Source organism: Lithobates pipiens, unplaced genomic scaffold (genome assembly GCF_037356315.1).
Source record: "Lithobates pipiens isolate NorthernLeopardFrog02 unplaced genomic scaffold, aLitPip1_a1.2 Scaffold_3, whole genome shotgun sequence".
In the NCBI taxonomy this organism is placed as follows: Eukaryota; Metazoa; Chordata; class Amphibia; order Anura; family Ranidae; genus Lithobates; species Lithobates pipiens.
In genome coordinates this window covers 80,710,140-80,733,397 of record NW_027507790.1, presented here as the reverse complement: position 1 = coordinate 80,733,397, position 23,258 = coordinate 80,710,140, and the positions used below count along the sequence as shown (strand labels likewise).

At 40.7% G+C, this 23,258-nt stretch overlaps 1 protein-coding gene across 21 annotated transcripts in view; it reads left to right on the top strand.

Moving 5' to 3' along the window:
- The window catches only part of PITPNM2 (phosphatidylinositol transfer protein membrane associated 2), a 451,974-nt gene that overhangs the window by 176,970 nt on the left and 251,746 nt on the right, over positions 1-23,258 (top strand). Inside the window, exon 1 of one of the 21 annotated variants that reach the window (XM_077461882.1) lies at positions 6,693-6,778. The exons of the other annotated variants lie outside the window; for them this stretch is intronic. The gene's annotated coding sequence lies outside the window, so the exon portion shown is untranslated. Of the gene's footprint in view, positions 1-6,692; positions 6,779-23,258 lie in introns of those variants that run through there. 21 annotated transcript variants of the gene reach the window in all.

Genomic DNA, 23,258 nt, shown 5'->3' with positions numbered 1-23,258 from the left:
CGATATACTGTATACAAACTTGTTAACATACTTAGTGCATATATTCAGTGTAGAAAAAGTGCAGCGCTAAAATATATGAGAAAGTTGTTGGGCACAACTTACAAAAAAGGGCAAATTAGCGATTATATAATATGAACAGTGTTACCATAAATCACATACATTCAGTGTCCAGTGAGATTACTACAACAATCTCAGTGCTGTTACAAGTGATTTTCAACACAAATGTGTAATAGTGGTAAAGTCCTGAAAATATTGAATGTCCAACAAATTTATTTTACTTCCAATGTTCACATCTTGTCTCATGCAACTCAGTGCTCCACCTCTAAGTGAAGTGACTGCTCACCTTCAAATCAGACCTACAGTGGATATAAAAAGTCTACACGCCCCTCTTAAAATGTCAGGTTGTAAAAAAAAAATGAGACAAAGATAAATCATTGCAGAACTTTTTTCACCTTTAGGCCCCTTTCACACTGGTACGACATGCCAGTAGTATAACTATGGATCCAACTTTTCCCTGCGACTTGAAGTCCGACATGCGTCCGACTTCAATGAACAGGGATCCGACTTTGATCCCCGACAATACCAGGTATGAATCTTTTAGGGCAACTCCATGCACAATGTAAAAAAATAAATAAACGGCATGGGTTCCCCCTCCAAGAGCATACCAGGCCCTTCGGTCTAGTATGGATTTTAAGTGTAACCCACACGCCGAAAAAATGGTGTGGGGATCCCTCCCAAAATCCATAAGAGACCCTTATCCAAGCACACAGCCTGGCAGGTCAGGAAAGGGGGTGGGGACAAGCGAGCACCCCCCCCCTGATGTGTACCAGGCTGCATGCCCTCAACATGGGGGTTGGTGCTTTGGGGCAGGGGGGGCCCTGCGCCCCCCCACCTCAAATCACCTTTTCCCCATGCTGATGAGGACAAGGGCCTCTATCTCCAACAACCCTGGCTGTTGGTTGTCGGGGTCTGCGGCCCAGATTCCGGCCCCCCGCCCTTATGTGAATGAGTATATTGTACATTACCCCTACCAATTCACCTAAAAAAAGTTTCAAAAATAAAACGCAGTACACAAGTTTTTAAAGTAATTTATTAAGGCAGCTGCGGCGTATCTTCTGACCTCTTCTCCCCTCTCCGGCTCTTCTGCCTCCTCTGCTGATTTATTCTGCCTCTGCTGGTTCTTCTTCGCTCTCTGCTGATGTCTTCTAGCCCTCTCCAGTTCTTCTCCCTCTGTCAGCTCTCTTCTGCCTCTGCCGGGTCTTCTCCGCTGTTGACTCAACGCTCTCTCCCGCTCTAATGCTGGTTGTGCAGTGTGCCACTAATGTTGGCATGGGGCAGGGTCACTGGGGACCACCCCTTTTGACGTCGCCACCCATCATGAACGGGCGGTGACGTCATAAGGGGCGGACCTCCGTATGACGTCATCCGTGACCCTGCCCCATGCCAATTTAAGTAACGGCATACCGCGCACCAAGCATTAGAGCGGGGGAGAGCGTTGAGTCAACATCAGAAGAAGAACAGAGGGAGAAGACCTGGTCAAAAGAGCGAGAAGACAGCAGAGAAGACCCGGCCAGAGGGAGAAGAACCGGAGAGGGCTAGAAGACATCAGTGGAGAGCGGAGAAGAAATCAGAAGCGACGCCGGAGCTGCCTTAATAAATTACTTTTAAAACCTGTGTTTTCTTTGACAATTTTTTTTTTTTTTAGATAAATGGGTAGGGGTACAATGTACCTGATACTCATTCACAAAGGGTGGGGGGACGGATCTGGGGGCCTCCTTGTTAAAGGGGGCTTCCAGATTATGATAAGCCCCCTGCCTGCAGACCCCGACAACCAAAAGCCAGGGTTTTCGGCAAGAGGCCCTTGTCCTCATCAACATGGGGGGTGGGTGCTTTTGGTTGGGGGGCGCAGGGCCCACCTGCCCTAAAGCACCCACACCCCCGTTGAGGGAATGCGGCCTGGTACAGTTCAGGGGGGGTGCTTGCTCGTCCCCACCCTGTTTCCTAACCTGCCAAGCTGTGTGTTCAGATAAGGGTCTGGTATAGATTTGGGGGGACCCCCATGCAGTTTTTTTGGCGTGGGGTTCTCCTTAAAATCCATACCAGACTGAAGGGCCTGGTATGCTCTTGGAGGGGGAACCCATGCCGATTTTTATTTTTATTTTATTTCGCATGGATTTCCCTTTCAAGATCATCAGAGCACAAGTTGCATGCCAAACTCGGATCAGTTAAGACAGCGATCCGACTTTGATCCAACTTCAGTGATATTCAATGGGCTGAAGTAGGATCAAAGTCGGACCAAAGTAGTTCAGGGACTACTTTGAAGTTGGCACGACTTGAAGTAGTACTAATATGAATGGTTGTCATTGGAAATCGTACAAGTGTGAAAGGGGCCTGAACGTGAGCTATAAACTGTACAACTCTGTTGAAAAACAAACTGAAATCTTTTAGGTGGAGGAAAGTAAAAATAAAAAATAAAATAATAATATGGTTGCATAAGTGTGCACACCCTTAATCGAATACTATTATTACAGAAGTCTTTTTGAGTATGAGTCTATCAGCATGACACATCTTGACTTAATATTTGCCCAATCTTCTTTGCAAAAAAACACTCCAATTATGTCAGATTGTGAGGGCATCTCCTGAGCCCTCTTCAGATCACCCCACACATTTTCAATCGGATTCAGGTCTGGGCTCTGATTCCAAAACTTTAATCTTCTGGTGAAGCCATTGCTTTTGTTGATTTGGATGTATGCATTTTGTCGCTGTCATGCTGAAAGATGAAGTTCCTTTTCATGTTCAGCTTTCTAGCAGAAGCCTGAAAATTTTGTGCCAATTGACTAGTATTTGGAACTGTTCATAATTCCCTCTACGTTGACTAAGGCCCCTGTTCCAGCTGAAGATAAATAGCCCCAAAGCTTGATGCTGCCACCACCATGCTTCACTGTGGGTATGGTGATCTTTTGGTAAAGTGCAGTGTTGTTTTTGCCCCCGCCATATCTTTTGGAATTATGGCCAAAAACTTAGGCCATACCGCATTTTCCTACATGCTTTTGGGAGACTTCAGATGTGTTTTTGCAAAATTTAGCCAGGTTTGAATGTTTTTCTTTGTAAGAAAAGTCATTGTCTTTGCCAGGCTCCCAGCAGCTATCACTGTCCCACGTGTGTGTGTGTGTGTGAGGCTGGGGGTTGGGGAGGGGCAGCACTGCAAAGGTGGGTTAAGGGAGGAGAAGGGTGGGACTATGAAGGGTGGGTTAGGGGAGATGCAATAGGAGAAGGCGGATCAGGTGAGGAGCAGTGGTGATTGGGGTGGAACGAAGCCCCTGCCAGGAAGTGCCCCCTGTGTGGCTCTCAGTGACACCATGGCAGTGTGGACTTGAGCCTCCCACTCCGGGCTCCTGGAGCTCCTCCTACAAGATCATTGGGTGCAGGTCTAGGTCAAGCTGTCAAAGGAGACTCAGCCTTACCTCGGAGCAGGAACAGGCGGCGCAGAATAGGGCAGCCCGGGAGACCGCTACCCCCTAGACAGCCCAGAGCTGGTGGGTCACCTATCAGTGACGATCAATGCAGCATATCAGTGCCGTCTATCAGTGTCCATCAATGCAACGTCACCAGTGCCCATTTGTGCAGCCTCATCAGCGTCCATAAATGAAAAAGAAAAATTACTTATATCCAAAATTTTATAACAGAAATTAAGAAAAAAAATATTTTATCTTTTTTTTCATTTATTTGGCAAAAAATAAAAACCCCAGTGCTGAATAAATACCACCAAAAGAAAGCTCTATTTGTGTAAAAAAAAAAAAAATATATATATATATATATATATATATATATATAAAAATGTCATATAGGTATAGTGCTGCATGACCGTGCAATTGTTATTCAAAGTGTGACAGTGCTAAAAGCTGAAACGTAGTCTGGGCATGAAAGGGGATGAAAGTGCCCAGTAGGCAAGTGGTTAAAAAAACTGGCTCCTAACTTTTTTAGCTGGCTCCCAGATTCAAAGCAAATTTGTCAAGCCCTGCCTTACATTGCATTTTTGGATAACACAGCGTGAACACAGTGTTCACAGGCGTGATTTAGTATTTAGTATTCAGTATTCCTGAGCCCATGCAGTGATGCTCATCTCATAAAAATGCCTGTTTTTAATGCAGTGCCCTCTTAGAGCCTAAGATCATGGGCATCCAATATTGTGTTTTGGTCTTGACCCTTGCACACAGATTTCTTTGGATTCTTGGAATCTTTTGATATTATATTCTTTAGATGATAGTCTTTGCGATTTTACACTGAGGATCATTATCGTGAAAAGGTTTGACAGTTTTTAGATTTTCACAGATTGGGGAACCTCTGATCATCTTTACTTCTGAGACACACTGACTCTCTCAGAAGCCATTTTTATACCCAATCATGTTACTGACCAGTTGCCAATTAACCTAATTAGCTGAAAAATGTTCTTCCAGCTCTTCCTTGTTCGTACCACTTACTTTGCCAGCTTTTTAGTGCCTTGCCCCAACTTTTTTTAGATTTTGACATTAGTCATTGAGTGCTGCATAATTTGTGTATGATTTTGAAATACACCATGTTGACTGGCGATTTATATGTTGGATGTTGAGGCTGTTCTTTCAAATAAAATTATTTGGAAAGTCTGTGTGGTTATGAGTAGGGTTATATATTTAAATATATGTTTCATGCATTACTGTGTGTTACCATGATGCATAAGTATTAATGGGCCCTAATGGTTATCCTCAGCTTAGTTACCAGTCGGATATTTGCTGTGGGTCTATCACAAATTCTGCTTAGAGTAAGACACATCACACCCACGCCACAAACTCTGGGATAGAGTGCAAGGCCAAAGGAAAAGATCACTCTAGGCAGTTACAGAAGTTTTGCAAAACTAATTTTTACAAGGCAGCTGCACGCAAAAAAAAATAATTTTGGGTACCAGTGGGTTTGAATCACTTGGTTTCTTATATCTCTCAGAACCTACAAGAATGAAACAAATTCATTCCTACAATGACATACCTTTTAAGCATTTAGGACTAAGACTGCTTCAACACTGAGAAGTTTTACAGGTGCTACAGCGCTAAAAAAAACGCCTGCACAGAGCCTCTCCTGTCTCTCCATTGTGAAAGCCCGAGTGCTTTCACACTGGAGCGGTGCGTTTGCAGGTCGGTAAAAAAAGTCCTGCAAGCAACATCTTTGCAGCGCTGTTGGAGCGGTGTACACACCGCTCCTAAAGCGCCCCTGCCCATTGAAAACAAATCACTGGCAGCAATGCTTTTTGGGCGGCTTTAACCCTTTTTCGGCTGCTAGGGGGGTAAAAGTGCCCCATTAGCGGCTGAATTGCACCACTAAAACAATGGTAAAGCACCGCTAAAAATAGTGCTGCTTTACCGCCAACGCCTGCCCGCCCCCGTGTGAAAGTAGCTTTACTGGCAACAAAGGCGCTTACTTGAAAGGCACATGAGATAATATATAGTGGGTGAGTACTAAGTAAATGTTTCAAAGGACTAAGAAACACTGTATTATACGGGAAAATTTAAAGCTCAACTCCAGCCTTTTTTTTTTTTTTTAATGTGTCACTTTTGGAGAGATTTCCTATCGCTTTTTGTTGTGATCACATATACATATATCTGTAAAACACTTCCAGACATCTCCCGCTCGAGGTTGACTTGACGCTGTTGGCTGGAATATGTTTTCCCAGCCAACTGCTGTTTCCATACCATAAGAGCAAGCAGAATTGCCCAGTGTAGATATTCTAGTTTGTGTGCACTACCCACAACTACCCATCCAACTCTCGATGTTCTTTTCGTGTTACCAGTTGTAGTTGTAGGTTAAAGGAAGAGAGACACATCTTGAAAATCTGTTTGTTGGATATGCCTTGTGCTGTCTAAAGCAGGGGTCTCAAAGAACCGGCCCGCGGACCGGTTACAATGGCCCACAGGCAGGGCCGATCTAAGGTGGTCCCCTGACAATATTGCGTCCGCTGACACCGGTGCAGGGGGTTAATATTGCGTCCGCTGACACCAGTGCCGGGGGTTAATATTGCGTCCGCTGACACCAGTGCTGGGGGTTAATAGTGCATCCGCTGACACCAATGCTGGGGGAAGGGACAGCTTGCATGAGGTCCTCACTGGATGTGAATGCTTGTCCTGTGGCCCTCAGGTAATTTGAGTTGGTCTAAAGCATTGTATGAGCGTAGGTTAGATGGCATTGCACCTTTAGGTTAAGGCTGTTTTCTAAATCCCCTTTGGCTGCATTTGACTGTCCTGCAAATAACAAGATTTCCGACAGGCTAAGTAGAATCCACAATTTCCAGCCTCATTCCACTCTGTGCAACGCTTAGCTTCTGAATTGTACATGTGACGTCAAATCATATCTATTAATGGAAAAAAGATTAAGCTGTATAATCTCTGCTCTTTTTTATTATTTATCTCCATGACAGTATTTTGGGTGCTTGGAAACAGTGATTCTTCTCAGAAAACTTTAAATAAGCTCTTTCCTGCCAGATGTTAGCTATGGCTACCCTGACCACAAGTGGACAGAGGGCAGGTTTCCACCCTTGAGTTAAAGCACATTCTCTGCTTGATTGTATTTTGTCAGAATGTGGCTTACATGTTTATTAATATAAGTATTCACTTCCGTCATAGGCTTGCAGCCTTTGCTGACTGGCTGCTGGTTGTGGAGCTCTTTCTGGTGTCTGGATCTATCTAGATGAAAAGACCCATCTATGACTTGCTAACTTTATGCTGAGAAGAAATTTGAGTGTGTAGAGTTAAAGGTAATTTACATGCACAGGAATTATTCAAATATGTTTTTCTATGCTGATTATCTGTCAGATTCTGTTTTAAAAGAAAGAACACATCTTGCGTAAATCTGTGCTTGCTTAACGTTAACTTCAAACAGCGATCCAAAGATTCTAGCTTTCCTGTACCCGGGATACATGATAATGAAATGACAGGTTTGTAGACCTTTGTTTTAATACATTTCTCAGATTCTACCTTATCCTATAACAGGTACATACAGTACTGCCAAATGTTTCCTGTGCAAAGTACAGCATAGAGATTTGAATGGCAGGTACTAACTCATTAAATAAAGAAATATGCTCATCGTGGCAAGCCTAGATACTGGAGGATACAGCCATTGTATCTTAAAAGAGACTGTTGGGACTTTTGCACACCTCCCAACTTTTTAAGATGGGAATGAGGGACACCTATCAGCGAAAGTATGCAGGCGTAGGACACACCCCTTGTCACGCCCCCTTAAAGGAGAATTGTACAAAAAAAACAAGATTGGTTAAACCCACAAGTGCTTTTTTTACCACTATCATTCCTTTATATTAGCTTTTAGAATTTACAAATGCAGCAATTTAGAAATCAGATGAAAGGTTTAGCACTGGAAAACACTTTTTGATAGATAAAAAGCGCATTTTCTATACATCTATACAGATCAGACCAAAATAAGGGACAAATGAGGAGGCATGAGGGACAGGGGGACATTGCTCCAAATCAGGGGACAGTCCCTCGAAATCAGGAACGGTTGGGATATGCTTTTATACAGTGTACAATGATTTAGGGATTTATTCGCACCCATGCATTTGTTACCAGGCAGCATATTCACTTTGAATGTTCTCTTAGATTTTACACTTTGACATAGATGGCTTTCAAGTTTCAGTAAACCCATAAACAAAAATGACCTTAAAGTCTACTCATGCATCTACTCATTGCATTTCATTAGCAATATGTGCTTTTTCCTCTCATAATTTAGCTTTAATGAAAATACCTGTTTATCCCGTCATTGATTTCCTCTTCCTTGTTTGCGGCTGCAACAATTTGCAGCCCTATGTACTTTTTGCAGCATCGCCAATGCAGTATGCATGGTGAAATGTGGGGGAAAAAGTAACTTACTTTGCTCCACAGGTCATGTGTTGCTGCTTCTTGGTCCTGCAAACTGCCCAAGCAGTGCAGAGCCCAGAATGAGTAAGGCCATTGTGTGACCTGCAATAGAGGAGAGTACAAAAAAGATATTTAGGAGCACTATTTTGATACTCGGTGCACGTTGCTATTATTGTTACAATTTTCCATTTGCAAGGCTGCTGTCATTGCTGTCTTTCTACTTAAAATGCTAATTGGCTATCTTGAAGGCTCAGCCCCTAAATAAAAACAGGGTACAGTAAAATAGTTTTTCTATGTCTGACCCTTTATGTTTCTTTATTATTATGCAATAAAGGGCCACTGCTCTCTGCATGCGATGTTAAAATATGACGATGGAAAAATAATACCGTAAAAACATTGTTAATGGAAAACGTTAAAATGTTAATGGAAAACCATAGGCCTGACACAGCAGGTAGCAGGGAGACTGCAGGGAAGGGACTTTTTGGTTGATAAGTCAGACATAGGAAAACTTAAAGCGGAGTTCCACCCATTTAAAAGTCAGCAGCTACAAAAAATTTAGCTGATGACTTTTAATAATCAGACATTCACCTGTCCCACGGTCCAGCAATGCGCACATACGAAGCCCCGCGCCTCTCCACGGAGCTGGCATTCTAACTGTGGGTGCCCGGCTGTGGCTTCACAGCCGGACAAGCACTGGGCATACACTTGTAGATTTTTGAATGAACCTTCGTATGAAAAATGTTCTTATCAGTACATTAGATGATGTTAGGAACACTTTAACTTCAGCATGGTTGCAGTGTTTCCTGGATGATATTAGCAGAGTAGTGACTGTTGTCTGCATGTGCGCTTTAGCTATGTCAGAAAAGGGCTCAGCAACCTCTGCCAGCAAAAAGTTCATGTTATGTTTACAAAGTCTGTTACTAACCTTCCCCAAAACCAATAGCATTCTAATTTCAAGCTTCAACTCCTACTGCTTTATCTTTGACATTGTTATAAATTTTACCAGGCCTACAGAGATATGTCAGGAAGAACAAATTAGGCTAGAAATACTTATGGGGTTACTTACTGATAATTTATTATGTGTTTATAGCACTCATTCAAACGACTTTGAAATGACTCTAATTTACAGATAATTAACCAATTAGCACATTTCTAATCGATTAAAGAGTGTGGTTTTAAATGTGGACATAACATTAAAGTCTTGAGACAACACATCCTGTTTGCACTTCTCTATAATATGCATTATTTATATTGACATATGGGGCACTACCACTTTCCTTAGCATTGCACAGAGTACATAGAATAGTCAGAACAATGTGCAAAGCTGGTAAAGACATACCCCAAAAGAGAGGAGGCTCTACAAATTATTGACTCAAGGGGACTGAATACAAATGCACGCCACAATTTTCACATATTTATTTGTAAAAAATTTGTAAAATCAATTATCATTTTACTTCCACTTCACAATTATGTACCACTTTGTGGTGGTCTATCACATAAAATCTCAATCAAAAACATTTACGTTACATGACAAAATGTGAAAAATTTCAAGAGGTATGGATACTTTTTCAAGGCACTGCATTTCCATTAGAAGGACAACAGTGTGTCTTGCTCCTGGTTGAGATCTCAGTAAGTTTACAAAGATTTCTTTTACAAAAAAGCATCATAGGTATTAAATTTATATATATATATATATATATATATATATATATATATATATATATATATATATATATATATATATTTATTTATCATCTCACAAAAGTGAGTACACCCCACACATTTTTAATGTGACAACACTGAGGAAATGACACTTTGTTACAATGTAAAGTAGTGAGTGTACAGCTTGTATAACAGTGTAAATTTGCTGTCCCCCCAAAATAACTCAACACACAGCCATTAATATCTAAACCGCTGGCACCAAAAGTGAGCACACCCCTAAGTGAAAATGTCCAAATTGGGCCCAATTAGCCATTTTCCCTCCCCAGTGTCATGTGACTCATATTACAAGGTCTCAGATCTGAATGGGGACCAGGTGTGTTAAATTTGGTGTTATCATTCTCATACTGGTCACTGAAAGTTCAACATGGCACCTCATGGCAAAGAACTCTCTGAGGATCTGAAAAAAAAGAATTGTTGCTCTACATAACCACCTCAATACAGGGCGCTTACACCCCCTTCCTGCCCAGGCCAATTTTCAGCTTTCGGCGCTCTCACAATTTGAATGACAATTAGTCATGCAACACTGTACACATATGAAATGTGCATCCTTTTTTTCACACAAATAGAGCTTTCTTTTGGCGGTATTTAATCACTGGTGGGTTTTTTATTTGTTGTGCGATCATAAACTTTGTGAAAAAAAATGCCTTTTTCTTTGTATCTGTCACAAAATTTGCAAATTAGTAATTTTTCTTCATAAATTTTGGCCGAAATTTATACTGCTACATATCTTTGGTAAAAATAACCCACATTAATGGATATTATTTGGTCTTTGTGAAAGTTATAGTCTACAAACTATGGTGCCAATCACTGAAAATTGATCACATCTGATCAGGCCTTCAGTACATCAGGTGTATCTCATTTCTTGAGACACCTTTTTAGAAAGTAGACATTCCAAGGTATTAAGTAAGTAGCATGGTGAGTCTTTGCCACAATTCTTTGCAAAATGAAGATTTTTTTTTTTTTTTACAAAATTGTCATTATCAAGTTATTTCTCACACACAGCATATGCATACAACAAATCACACCCCAAAATACATTCTGCTACTCTTCCCAAGTATGGCAATACCACATGTGTGAGACTTTTACACAGCCTGGCCACATACAAAGGCCCAACATTGAAGTAGCACCATCTCATTTCTCAACCACCGTTTACAGATTTGAAGGAGCACCAGGACAATGGAATTGCCCACAAAATGACCCCATTGTGGAAAGCAAACACCCCTAACGTATATTCTATGAGGCATAATGAGTCTTTTGAACAGTTCATTTTTTTCCAGAAGTTGCCGTTGGGGGCGTGCATCGAGACGATCGGTGGAGGGGTGTGTCAGTCTGACGGAGGCTCTTTACCACATGATCAGCCGTGTTCAATCACGGCTGATCATGATGTAAATAGTTAGAGCCGGTCATCAGCTTTTCCTCACTCGCGTCTGACAGACGCGAGCAGAGGAGAGTCAATCAGTGGCTCTCCTCACGGGGGGGTCTGCGCTGATTGTTTATCAGCGCAGCCCCCCCCTCGGATGACCACACTGGACCACCAGGGACGCCACTAGGACCCCCAAGGAAGAGGGCAACATGTGGATGGCCAGGTATGTACCACATGGCCATTCACATGTTCAAATGAATGCCCAAATGGGCACTGATTGGCACCAGAGAACAAAAGAGAACAGTGATGCCCAACAGTGCCACCCATCAGTGCCCATCCATGCCCATCAGTGCCCACCTATCGGCGCCCATCCGTGCCACCCATAAGTGCCCATCAGTGCCGCATACGAGTGCCACCTATCAGTGCCCATCATCAGTGCCACTTCATTGGTGCCCATCGGTGCCCGTCAGTGCAGCCATATAAGTGCCCGTCATTGAAGGAGAAAACTTACTTATTTACAAAAAATTTTAACAGAAACAAAGAAAAACTTGTTTGTTTTTTTTCAAAATTTGAAGAGGTGATCAAATACCACCAAAAGAAAGCTCTATTTGTGGGAACAAAATGATACAAAATGTGTGTGGGTACAGCGTAGCATGACCGCGCAATTGTCATTCTAATTGCGACAGAGCTGAAAGCTGAAAATTGGCTAGGGCAGGAAGGTGTCTAAGTGCTTGGTATTGAAGTGGTTAAAAAATGATTGTTTTCGTTCTGTTAAAAACAAACATATAAAGAGGACAGTATAAACATCCTCAAAATGGCCCTTTTTTTGGAAAGTGGACAACCCCAAGTTGATCCTTTTTGCCCCATTTTTCAGGAAATGAATGCTAGTACTGAGGTAGTAGAACACATCCCGAAAGCATTCCAAGTACGCAATCTAAGTTCAGGGCTGCTCTAAAACTGTGAAAAAGATGCAATATGACACAAGCTGTTTACCTGGAGTGTTGTACTTTATAATTAAAACCGTGTTGCATTTGGAAAAAAACATGTTCCTGGGCTGAAAGATTGTGTAATGATAGCATGCAGGCCTTACTTGTTATTGATGCCTTGGTATTGTGGACACATTGTTTTGGGATAAGAATAGTATGGGCAATGAAGCAAGTCCTGGGGAGTGTGAAGTCTCCAGCACGGTTATTGATTTCTGAGACAGAAGCTTGGAGTAGACAGTACAGAGACCCTGCCTAATTGCTGCATATGAAACACGTCAGGCTCAGGAATATTGACTTACTCACTGTTCTCCTGCATTCCAAAGCAGTGTATTTGGATGCAAGATTTTATTTTGAAGTGGAATTATATTAAAATTCTAGGGCTAAATCTACTTCCACCCACATTGTAAGCCTATTCTATCTTCCTTGTAGAAGAAAAGTTGTCTATACCTACGTACTCTGAAGTCCGGTCACATAATCGGGTCCCAGTTCTGGCTTCAGTGTAGGGAAGAGGCAGTGATAGCGGTGGCAGAGCCTGGGTTTACTATGGGGCATCAATTGTCTGCTGTCCCTCTTCTACACTGAAGCTGGTGCTGGAAACTGGTCATGTGACTGGACCAGAGAGAATAGGTAAGTATAGACAGGGTCATCTTCTGGAGTCTCCAGCCAGTGGTCCATTCTTCTTCTCCTCTGAGTGCCCGCTCAGCAAGCTGGGTACTGAGGGGCACCGATGTATGTTGATAGACACACACAGAGCGGCTTGGCCATGCTTTTCAGACGTCTTAATTAAAGGGATTGTAAAGTGAATTTTTTTTTTTTTTTTTAAATAACAAACATGTTATACTTACCTCCACTGTGCAGCTCGTTTTGCACAGAGTGGCCCCGAACCTGTTCTTCTGGGGTCCCTCGGAGGCTGTCTCGGCTTCCTCCCGCAGGTGCTTCTCACATTCATGCGAGCTCCCTCACATGGTGAGAAGCACATAGAATGCATTAAGGTGAAAAAACATTTACCTTTACAACCCCTTTAACTTCTATGGGGACAAAAACAATATGTGTTTGCTTTTTTAAGATTTTGAAGTCCGATCTAGAAGCCACAAAATGCTCAAGGGTGAATGGGGCCTGAAGAAAACCTGTGCTGAAACAATATGGATGTTGTTTTTGCTGAAAATGAATTGCTTGGCTGTTATGCTGATTCAGTAGCTTTTTACCACTGATTTTGACTAAGTAAGAAAATCACTTCGCTGTGGCTTTCTAATTTGTGTGCTTGTTTTGGGGCCTGGGGTTTGAATACTACATGGCTGTCCCTGGCTTCAATACTTCCTAAGGAGCTCAGAAAATATAGATGTAATATTTTTCTTTGAAAAAGGATAGTTCATCTTTACTAAAAAACTGCCTATGCAGATAAGGGACATCTGTAGATAAAAACAAACTGTGCAGCTCTGACTAAAAATGCATAAAGCCCTTGCTAAAGGTGTAGGCCATTTACATACATTATGAAACCTGACTGGAATACTCCCAGGACGTTGCTAAGTGAGGCCTAGTCTTCACTTCTCACCTCCACCATCACAGGAGTGAGCTCTCAAATGCTGAGCTCAGAGTTACTACATCAGGGGAGAGAAAGGGGGTATATAAGGGGGTTTGAATCAGAGAAAGAGCTCTTTCCTGTGATGGTGAAGGTGAGAAGGGACGACTAGGCCTCACTTAGCAACGTCCTGGGAGTATTCCAGTCAGGTTTCATAAAGTATGTAAATGGCCTACACCTTTAGCAAGGGTTTTACGCATTTTTAGTCAGAGCTGCACAGTTTGTTTTTATCTACAGATGTCCCTTATCTGCATAGGCAGTTTTGTGGTAAAGATGAACTATCCCTTTTCAAAGAAAAATATTCCATCTAGATTTTTTTTCCTCACTGACTCCTGAGAGTATTCCATTCAGGATTCATAAGGTATGTAAACGGCCTACACCTACAGCAAGGGTATTGTTCATATTTAGTCACAGCAGAACAGTTTGTTTTAATCTACAAACATCCCTTACCTGCATAGGTAGGTTTTTTGTAAATGTGAACCATCCTTTTAAACTGAACATTAAGCCCCACCCAAATGGTGTACTTTTTTTTTTTTTTATGCCTTTTTGATGCGAGTGTAATATTACTTTAGTATACCAGGATTTTTTGGCTAAAAATAAGCTTAATTGTAGACTTTTCCAGGACAATAACCCACAGAACTGAAGTGAGTTTATTAAAGAACATAAATGACAGATTTGTTCCTTAGCCCATGATAATCGGACATCTAATTTCATTAGTCTGCCCACGCCAATTTGCTATAATCTGTGGTCTGGTTGTCGTTGACTGCATTCTTTTGCCCTTTTGTGGTATATTATCAAATAAGCACAAAGCAACTGCTTGCTTTTTAGTAGTTTTATGATTACGAAGAATGTGAATCTAAAATATCCTTGTAAGGTCACCATTACGAAACCCTGAGAAGTGTTATGCAGCCATCGCTGGAGAAGGTGCATGTAGACAAGAAGAGGCTTGGAAAAGGCTACATGAAATCAGCTACAATGAAGGGATAAATAAAGTAAGATGAAAACCAGCATTTTATTGTTTTATACACGGCACTTGTTTGATGCACAGGGTTACTATGATGGTTGTGTGCTCATAAAACCAGGTCATATTGGAATGTGGTTTCCTTCATTTACCTGAAAGACACCTATGACCATTCTTGTGTTTTACTAGGTACAGTTCTTCCTTCCAACATAAAAAGGTTATATGACTCTGTTGTTCATTTGTTTGCATTGCCTTTTCTATATAAATGACCCATTGTCAGGCATGTGCTATTTAATACAGGCACTGCAGTAGGTAATGCTTTATTATTAGCTCCCGGACTAGAAGAATAGAGAAAGTGTATGGGTTAACAATGACTGACTGTGCGGCTGACTTCTGAAAGTTGGAGCGGTTGTCCATAGCAATCAATCAGGTACTAGCTTTCATGATCAAAATTAGAATTAAGATATTGTAGATGTTTCTGTGGATCTAAAGAAAACCTGTCAAAGTCGAGGGCAATTTAAAGGTCACCTCCAGACAAAACCCTACGTGAATTAAAAGGGCATTTAGATTGAGTGTGTGGTTTTTGTTTTTGTTTATTCTTCTATGCTAGAGATTTGTTGGTGGAGGCGATGTAAGCAAAGCTCAGCTTTAAACTGAACATTTTAAGGAAAAAAGCAGAGGGGACCTTTTCTGAAAATTATACAGAAGAACAAACATACCCAGAGATACAAGCAGCTAAAACTTTATGTATGTGTTTTTTTTCTGTCGATCAAGCCTAGCTCCTTTCTTTTCTAAGGCTCCTTAGAAAAGTCCTTTTATATTTGGCCTCCCTAACTAGTAGATGTGGTACTGGTGGGGCCAAGCTTGAGTTTTGCATTTTATTTGGCATCCTGTATTTATGGATCTATACATTACTTGGTCATGCAGTTTTACTTGTGAGTATATATTTTTCTCCTATGGTTGCCTGGGTTTGTAGCCAGTTTACATTATAGCAGTATTAACCGTTTCATGACTAAGCCTATTTTTGGCATTTGGTGTTTACAAGTTAAAATCCATATTTTTTGCTAGAAAATTACTTGGAACCCCCAAATATATATATATATATATATATATATATATATATATATATATATATATATATATATATATTAGCAGAGACTCTAGAGAATAAAACGGCGATTGTTGCAATATTTTATGTCACACGGTATTTGCGCAGTGGTGTTTTAAACGCAACTTTTTGGGAAAAGGGACACTTTCATGAATTAAAAAAAAACGAAACAGTAAAATTAGCCCAATTTTTTTGCATAATGTGAAAGATAATGTTACGCCGAGTAAATGGATACCAAACATGTCACACTTTATAATTGCACGTACTCGTGGAATGACGACAAAGTACGGTACCTAAAAATCTCAATAGGCGACGCTTTAATTTTTTTTTACAGTTACCAGGTTAGCTTTACAGAGGAGGTCTAGTGCTAGAATTATTGCTCTCGCTCTGACGATTGCGGCGATACCTCACATGTGTGATTTGAACACTGTTTACATATGCAGGCACGACTTCCGTATGCGTTTTCTTTGCTTCACGAGCTCGCGGGGACGGCGGGCGCTTTAAAAAAAAAATTTTTTTTATTTATTTTAAAATGAATAAATTGTTTTAAAAAAATAAATAAAAATTTGATCACTTTTATTGCTGTCACAAGGAATGTAAACATCCCTTGTGACAGTAATAGGTGGTGACAGGTACTCTTTATGGAGGGATCGGGGGTCTAAAAGACCCCCGATCCCTCCTTTACACTTCAAAGTATTCAGATCGCCGAATTCTGAATACTCCAATTCTGAATACTGTATATTTTTTTAAAACCGGCGCCATTGGCAGCCGAGTAAACGGGAAGTGACGTCATGACGCCGCTTTCGTGTTTACTATGAGGAGACTGGAACGAAGCCGATTACAGCTTATGGCTGGGTAGCCAATCGCCCGCTGTAAAAAACGGTACCGGGATGATGCCTGCAGGTGCGGGCATCATCCCGGTATACCCTCCGGAAGCCGAGTACGCACATCTGCGTACGCTCGGTAGGAAGGGGTTAAACACAAAAACAAAAATGTATCTTCTGCCAGTAAGTCTGATATATTTTTAATTTCTTTAACAGACCAAGCTGTCCAGCAAAAATGGCAGAGGGTTGAGACAAACCATTTACCACTGACAGGCATGCTTACAATGGTCTACTTGTATTCATTTATGTAAAACATTCATTTATGTAAAATCCTGAAATAAAATAGTTGCTATAACTGTGTAACCACGTAAGGATCAGAAAAATTTCCCCCTTATTGACTAGGCCATTTTTTGCGATACGGCACTGCGTTGCTTTAACTGACAAACAAACAAAATTGACGCCTTTTTTTCCAACAAATAGAGCTTTCTTTTGGTGGTATTTGATTACCTCTGCTGTTTTTATTTTGTGCGCTATAAACAAAAAAAGAGAAACAATTAAAACAAACTAAAACATCGTACTTTTTGCTATAATAAATATCCCCCCAAAAAATTGTAAAAACATAAATGTCTTTATCAGTTTAGGCCGCTATATGTTCTTTTACATATTTTTGGTTAAAAAAATCGCAATAAGCATATATTGATTAGTTTGTGCAAAAGTTACAGCTTCTACAAAACAGGGAATAGATTTATGCCATTTATTTTTTACTAGTAATGGCGGCGATTCGTGATTTGTAGCAGGACTGCAACATTGCGGCGGACAGATCAGACACTTTTGACACATTTTTGGGACCATTGACATTTATACAGCTATCAGTCCTATAAAAATGCATTGATTACTGTGTAAATTTCACTGATAGGGAAAGGGTTAACACTAGGGGAGGTCAAGGGGTTAAATGTGTTCCCTGCTAGGTGTTTCTAACTGTATGGGGGATGTGACTTACTAGAGGAGGAGACATATTGCTGTTCCTACTTAGTAGGAACAGACAATCTGTCTCTCCTCTCCTGACAGATTGGGGAAGTGTTTGTTTACATACAGTGCCTTGTGAAAGTATTCGGCCCCTTGAACTTTTCAACCTTTTGCCGCATTTCAGGCTTCAAACATAAAGATATAAAAATTTTATTTTTTGTGAAGAATCACCAACAAGTGGGACACAATTGTGAAGTGGAACGAAATCTATTGGATTTTTGAAACTTTTTTAACTAATAAAAAAATGAAAAGTGGGGCGTGTAAAATTATTTGGCCCCTTGCGTTAATACTTTGTAGAGCCACCTTTTGCTGCGATTACAGCTGCAAGTCGCTTGGTGTATGTCTCTATCAGTTTTGCACATCGAGAGACTGAAATTCTTGCCCATTCTTCCTTCAAAACAGCTCGAGCTCAGTGAGGTTGGATGGAGAGCGTTTGTGAACAGCAGTGTTCAGCTCTTTCCACAGATTCTCGATTGGATTCAGGTCTGGACTTTGACTTGGCCATTCTAACACCTGGATGCGTTTATTTGTGAACCATTCCTTTGTAGATTTTGCTGTATGTTTGGGATCATTGTCTTGTTGGAAGATAAATCTCCGTCCCAGTTTCAGGTCTTTTGCAGACTCCAACAGGTTTTCATCCAGAATGGTCCTGTATTTGGCTGAATCCATCTTCCCCTCAATTTTAACCATCTTCCCTGTCCCTGCTGAAGAAAAGCAGGCCCAAACCATGATGCTGCCACCACCATGTTTGACAGTGGGGATGGTGTGTTGAGGGTGATGAGCTGTATTGCTTTTACGCCAAACATATAGTTTTGCATTGTGGGCAAAAAGTTCGATTTTGGTTTCATCTGACCAGAGCACCTTCTTCCACATGTTTGGTGTGTCTCCCAGGTGGCTTGTGGCAAACTTTAGACAAGACTTTTTATGGATATCTTTGAGAAATGGCTTTCTTCTTGCCACTCTTCCATAAAGGCCAGATTTGTGCAGTGCACGACTGATTGTTGTCCTATGGACAGACTCTCCCACCTCAGCTGTAGTTCTCTGCAGTTCCTCCAGAGTGATCATGGGCCTCTTGGCTGCATCTCTGATCAGTCTTCTCCTTGTCTGAGCTGAAAGTTTAGAGGGACGGCCAGGTCTTGGTAGATTTGCAATGGTCTGATACTCCTTCCATTTCAAAATGATCGCTTGCACAGTGCTCCTTGGGATGTTTAAAGCTTGGGAAATCTTTTTGTATCCAAATCCGGCTTTAAACCTCTCCACAACAGTATTACGGACCTGCCTGGTGTGTTCCTTGGTCTTCATGATGCTTTCTGCGCTTTCAACAGAACCCTGAGACTATCACAGAGCAGGTGCATTTATACAGAGACTTGATTACACACAGGTGGATTCTATTTATCACCATCAGTCATTTAGGACAACATTGGATCATTCAGAGATCCTCACTGAACTTCTGGAGTGAGTTTGCTGCACTGAAAGTAAAGGGGCCGAATAATTGTGCACGCACCACTTCAGTTTTTAATTTGCTAAAAAAGTTTAAAATATCCAATAGATTTCGTTCCACTTCACAATTGTGTCCCACTTGTTGTTGATTCTTCACAAAAAATTAAAATTTTATATCTTTGTTTGAAGCCTGAAATGTGGCAAAAGGTTGAAAAGTTCAAGGGGGGCGAATACTTTCGCAAGGCACTGTACACACATCCCCGTTTTGGCTCTCGTGCCCGCAATTGCGCATGGCTGGCGGACATCGCGGTCGCTGACCAAGCGCATTGCGCCCCCCACCGTGCAGTGGGCGCCTGCTAGGGCTGTTTAAAGGGCCGACGTACAGCTACGGCGATTAACGGGAATGCGCCGATATGACGCCGTATAATGACAGCGGCTGGTCGGCAAGTGGTTAAAGTGTTAGCTGGAATTTGACATTAATTTGTTAATCAGGTCCATCTAAATCAAGGGTAGGCAACCTTAAAGAGGTGCGGCTCTTGCTCCCTACTAAAGCTCCAACTTTACAAGTAGTCCTTTTGCATTGCATTCTGATGGTCTGGAATGGTGGGTCAGCAAGCCTAGACCGCAATCTACTAGTCACATGTCTGCGATCTACTGGTAAAATATGTAGTCTTTGTATACATATGGTATATTAAATGCTTAACTATAGGGCTGAAACAACTAATTGATTCATTGACAACTAATCGATTATGAAATTAATCGATTACTATTTTCATAATCGATTAATCGGCCAGTAACATAATGGGGTTAAAACTAAAATGAGCCCTTTATAGTACAAAAAGAGAAAATAATCGCTACTGTAAATATTACTTTCACAGTTCTACAGTAATCAAAATGAACCCCTTACAGTAGTGATTATCTGCTTTTTATTGTACTATAAAGGGCTAATTTTAGTTTTTTTAACCCCATTATGTTACTAAACATCTTAGGCCTGGTTCACATCTATGTGTTTTTTGGTGCTTTTTGCAGAAACGCACTACAGTTCATTTACATGGTTTCCTATGGGACACATTCATATTTGTGCTTTTTTCAGCCGTTGCGTATTTGGAAAGGATCAGTAACTTTTTTAATGCGAAATGGTGCTTTTTTGGTTCAATATACTTCAATAGCGAAGCTGCAGAAAAGCATGTAATGCGTTTTTGCAGCAATTTGGGTTTTTTATTCTGCCCAACAACAAAAAAGAAATGCAAAACCGCAAATCGCAGCAAAATCACGTGCGCAAAAATCTAAACGCACAGCAAGAAGAACTGCAGAAAAAGATCAAAAGCAAACTGCATAGGTGTGTACCGAGCCTTATGCTGGCCACACGGATCCATTTTCAGATGAGAATATTCAGACGAAAAATCTTTCTACATTCGCTGAATGAAAGAATGTTGTTTGAAATTTTGTTTTTAACATTCTGTTTTTAAAATGAATCATTTCTGAACGAAAACCACATACACTGTCTGAAAGTTCCTTTGACCAAGAAGTTTTCTATTTCCAAATTTTCCTGTCACTGTGGTTGAAAATGACTGCACTAATGATTAGAAAATCTAACAAACATTCTTAAAATTACATTTTTTTGGATAAAAAAAAAAAAAAAAGTGATCTCTGAGTCTGGTGATATGTACCAGATTCGCTCTTTAATAGTATATGCAGTATATCTCTCCTCTAATAGTATATACAGTATATCTCTTCTAATAGTATATACAGTATATCTCCTCTAATAGTATATACAGTATATTTCCTCTAATAGTATATACAGCTTATCTCTCCTCTAATAGTATATACAGTATATCTCTTCTAATAGTATATACAGTATATCTCCTCTACTAGTATATATAGTATATATCTCTTCTAATAGTATATACAGTATATCTCTCCTCGCATAGTATATACAGTATATCTCTTCTAATAGTATATACAGTATATCTCCTCTAATAGTATATACATTATATATCTCCTCACATAGTATATACAGTATATCTCTTCTAATAGTATATACAGTATATCTCCTCTAATAGTATATAGAGTATGACTTCTAATAGATATTTTGCTCCCTAACCATATAGTTGGTTATTTATATTTACCACTGCAAAGAGATATTTAAGAATAAATTGACTTTTTTTAAACTTTACATATTAATTAAATTATACGCCACAAATATTAACCAATTAATCAATTAATTAAAACAATAATCGGCCAACTAATCGATTATAAAAATTATTGTTAGTTGCAGCCCTACTTAACTGTTTTGGTGTTGCCATCAGTAATAATATAATCCAGGTACTGCTTTGCTTTTGAGTGGGCTTTGCCATCACCTTTCTCTATTTACTTTCCATTGACATTGATATTTGTTTTAGGTGAGAATTATTTGACCTGAACTGGTCAAGCAGAAAAGGTAGAGGCCAAGTATAGAGTAATGGATTCAAGATATCCTAGATGATAATAGTACTGCTCTATATCAGTCACTACCCTTTGTCACATATCTGCCTCTTACATTAAGATAAAATGATCATGTCATTCTCCTAGGCAGTGAACCACTCTGCCAAGCAAGGGTTAATTGACAGCATGTGATTTTTATGCTGGGACGCTGAGCAAAAAAGCACATCAGACCTTTGCTCCCTAGTGATTTTATATTTAGTACAACTGGTATTACAGCATTACCAAATCTCTATAGCAACCAAATCTTAAGCAGTGGTCCATGCAGTTTAGGGAGCTGAAAAAACAGGTATATTTTTCCCAGTTACTAGTAGGGTAGAATCCACACAGTGTGTAATACTGTAAATGTGTGCAAATTGCCTTAACCTTAAAGAACCTGTCAAATATTAGTTCATGCAGCCCTATCAGGAAATGGAAAAATGTGATTGGGCGCTGTAGGTACTGTTTCTTGCATATAGTCATGGTACTCTGCACTGCATTAGCCTGCTTAGTTTACTGAAAACTGTATTACATTAATAAATCTAGTTCTCTGAAGTGGAATACACAGAAATGCTGGATGCGGATGTAGCATGGTGAATATGGTGAATATATGTCCATTAGAGCTGCACGATTAATTGTTAAAGAATCAAGATCGCGATTCAACCCCCCTTGCGATCTTGAAACAGCAATTCCTCGATTCAGTGCAGAGCATTCTCTGCTCAAGCTGACAGCTGTCAAAAGAAAAAAACAGGCAGCCTTCCCAAGTTTATCACAACATCGCTCAGACGAGCTAAAGAGATACTTTGTTTAGATCAAAGGAATGAACTTCTGTCTGTAGATGAGGGCAGTTTAACCACTTAAAGTCTAAACCTTTTTCTGACACTTGTTGCTTACAAGTTAAAGTGTTTGTTAACCCATTCATTTAAACTAGGCATGTAAATACCTGTTTGGAGCTATCTTCAGGCTGGTCACATGGCTCGCGGCCATTGTACAGCCATTGTACAGCCCTGAAGGATGGCGTCTGCAGGGGGCCAAGCTCTCCTTCTGACGTCAGCTGGGGAGATTACATGGCCACTCAGCCACACCTGCAGTAGCCCTGGAAACCGGACAGGAGTCACGTGACCTGCCTGAAAATTTCCACTCGATCTGCGCTGCAGGCTATAGACTACAGTGCTGATCTGTGTATTCTGGTGGGTGTTTAGCCTCAAGTTGAAGCTCCATGTACAACCTTGACCTATGATCAAATGGTCTGCAGAGATAAAGTTATTGAATTGCAACCTTAAGCTAGCCATAGATGGGTAGTGTTTTAAAAAACATGGCAAAAAATATTCCTCCATTCACACAGATGGCCAGCTTAACATCCTTGCTTGCAGGGACCACAAATTGCCCATTGTTAAATAGATGGCTTGGAGCCTTAAGTGTTTAAGTGTTTAAGAATAGCTCTAAAGCCACGTACACACGATCGGAATTTTGGCCAGAAAAAGACCGATGAGAGCTTTTCTTTGGAAAATGTGACCGTGTGTATGCTCCATCAGAATTTAGCTGGCCGAATTCCCGCCAGCAAAAATTTGAGAGCATGTTCTCAATTTTCCCGATGGAAAAACTTTCTATCGGAAACTCCGATCGTGTGTATGCAATTCCAACGCGCAAAAACTCACGCATGCTCAGATTCAACTACAAGATGGAAGCTATTGGCTACTAGGTATTGGACTTCCTTTTTCTAGTCCGGTAGTACGTCACCACGTTCTTGGCAGTCAGAATTTGGTGTGATCGTGTGTATGCAAGACAGCTAGAGTGGAATTCCATTGGAATTCCGTCGGGAAAACCATCAGACCTTTTTCCGACCATAATTCCGATCGTGTGTATGCGGCATAATGCTTTACAAGCAGAAGTTTTT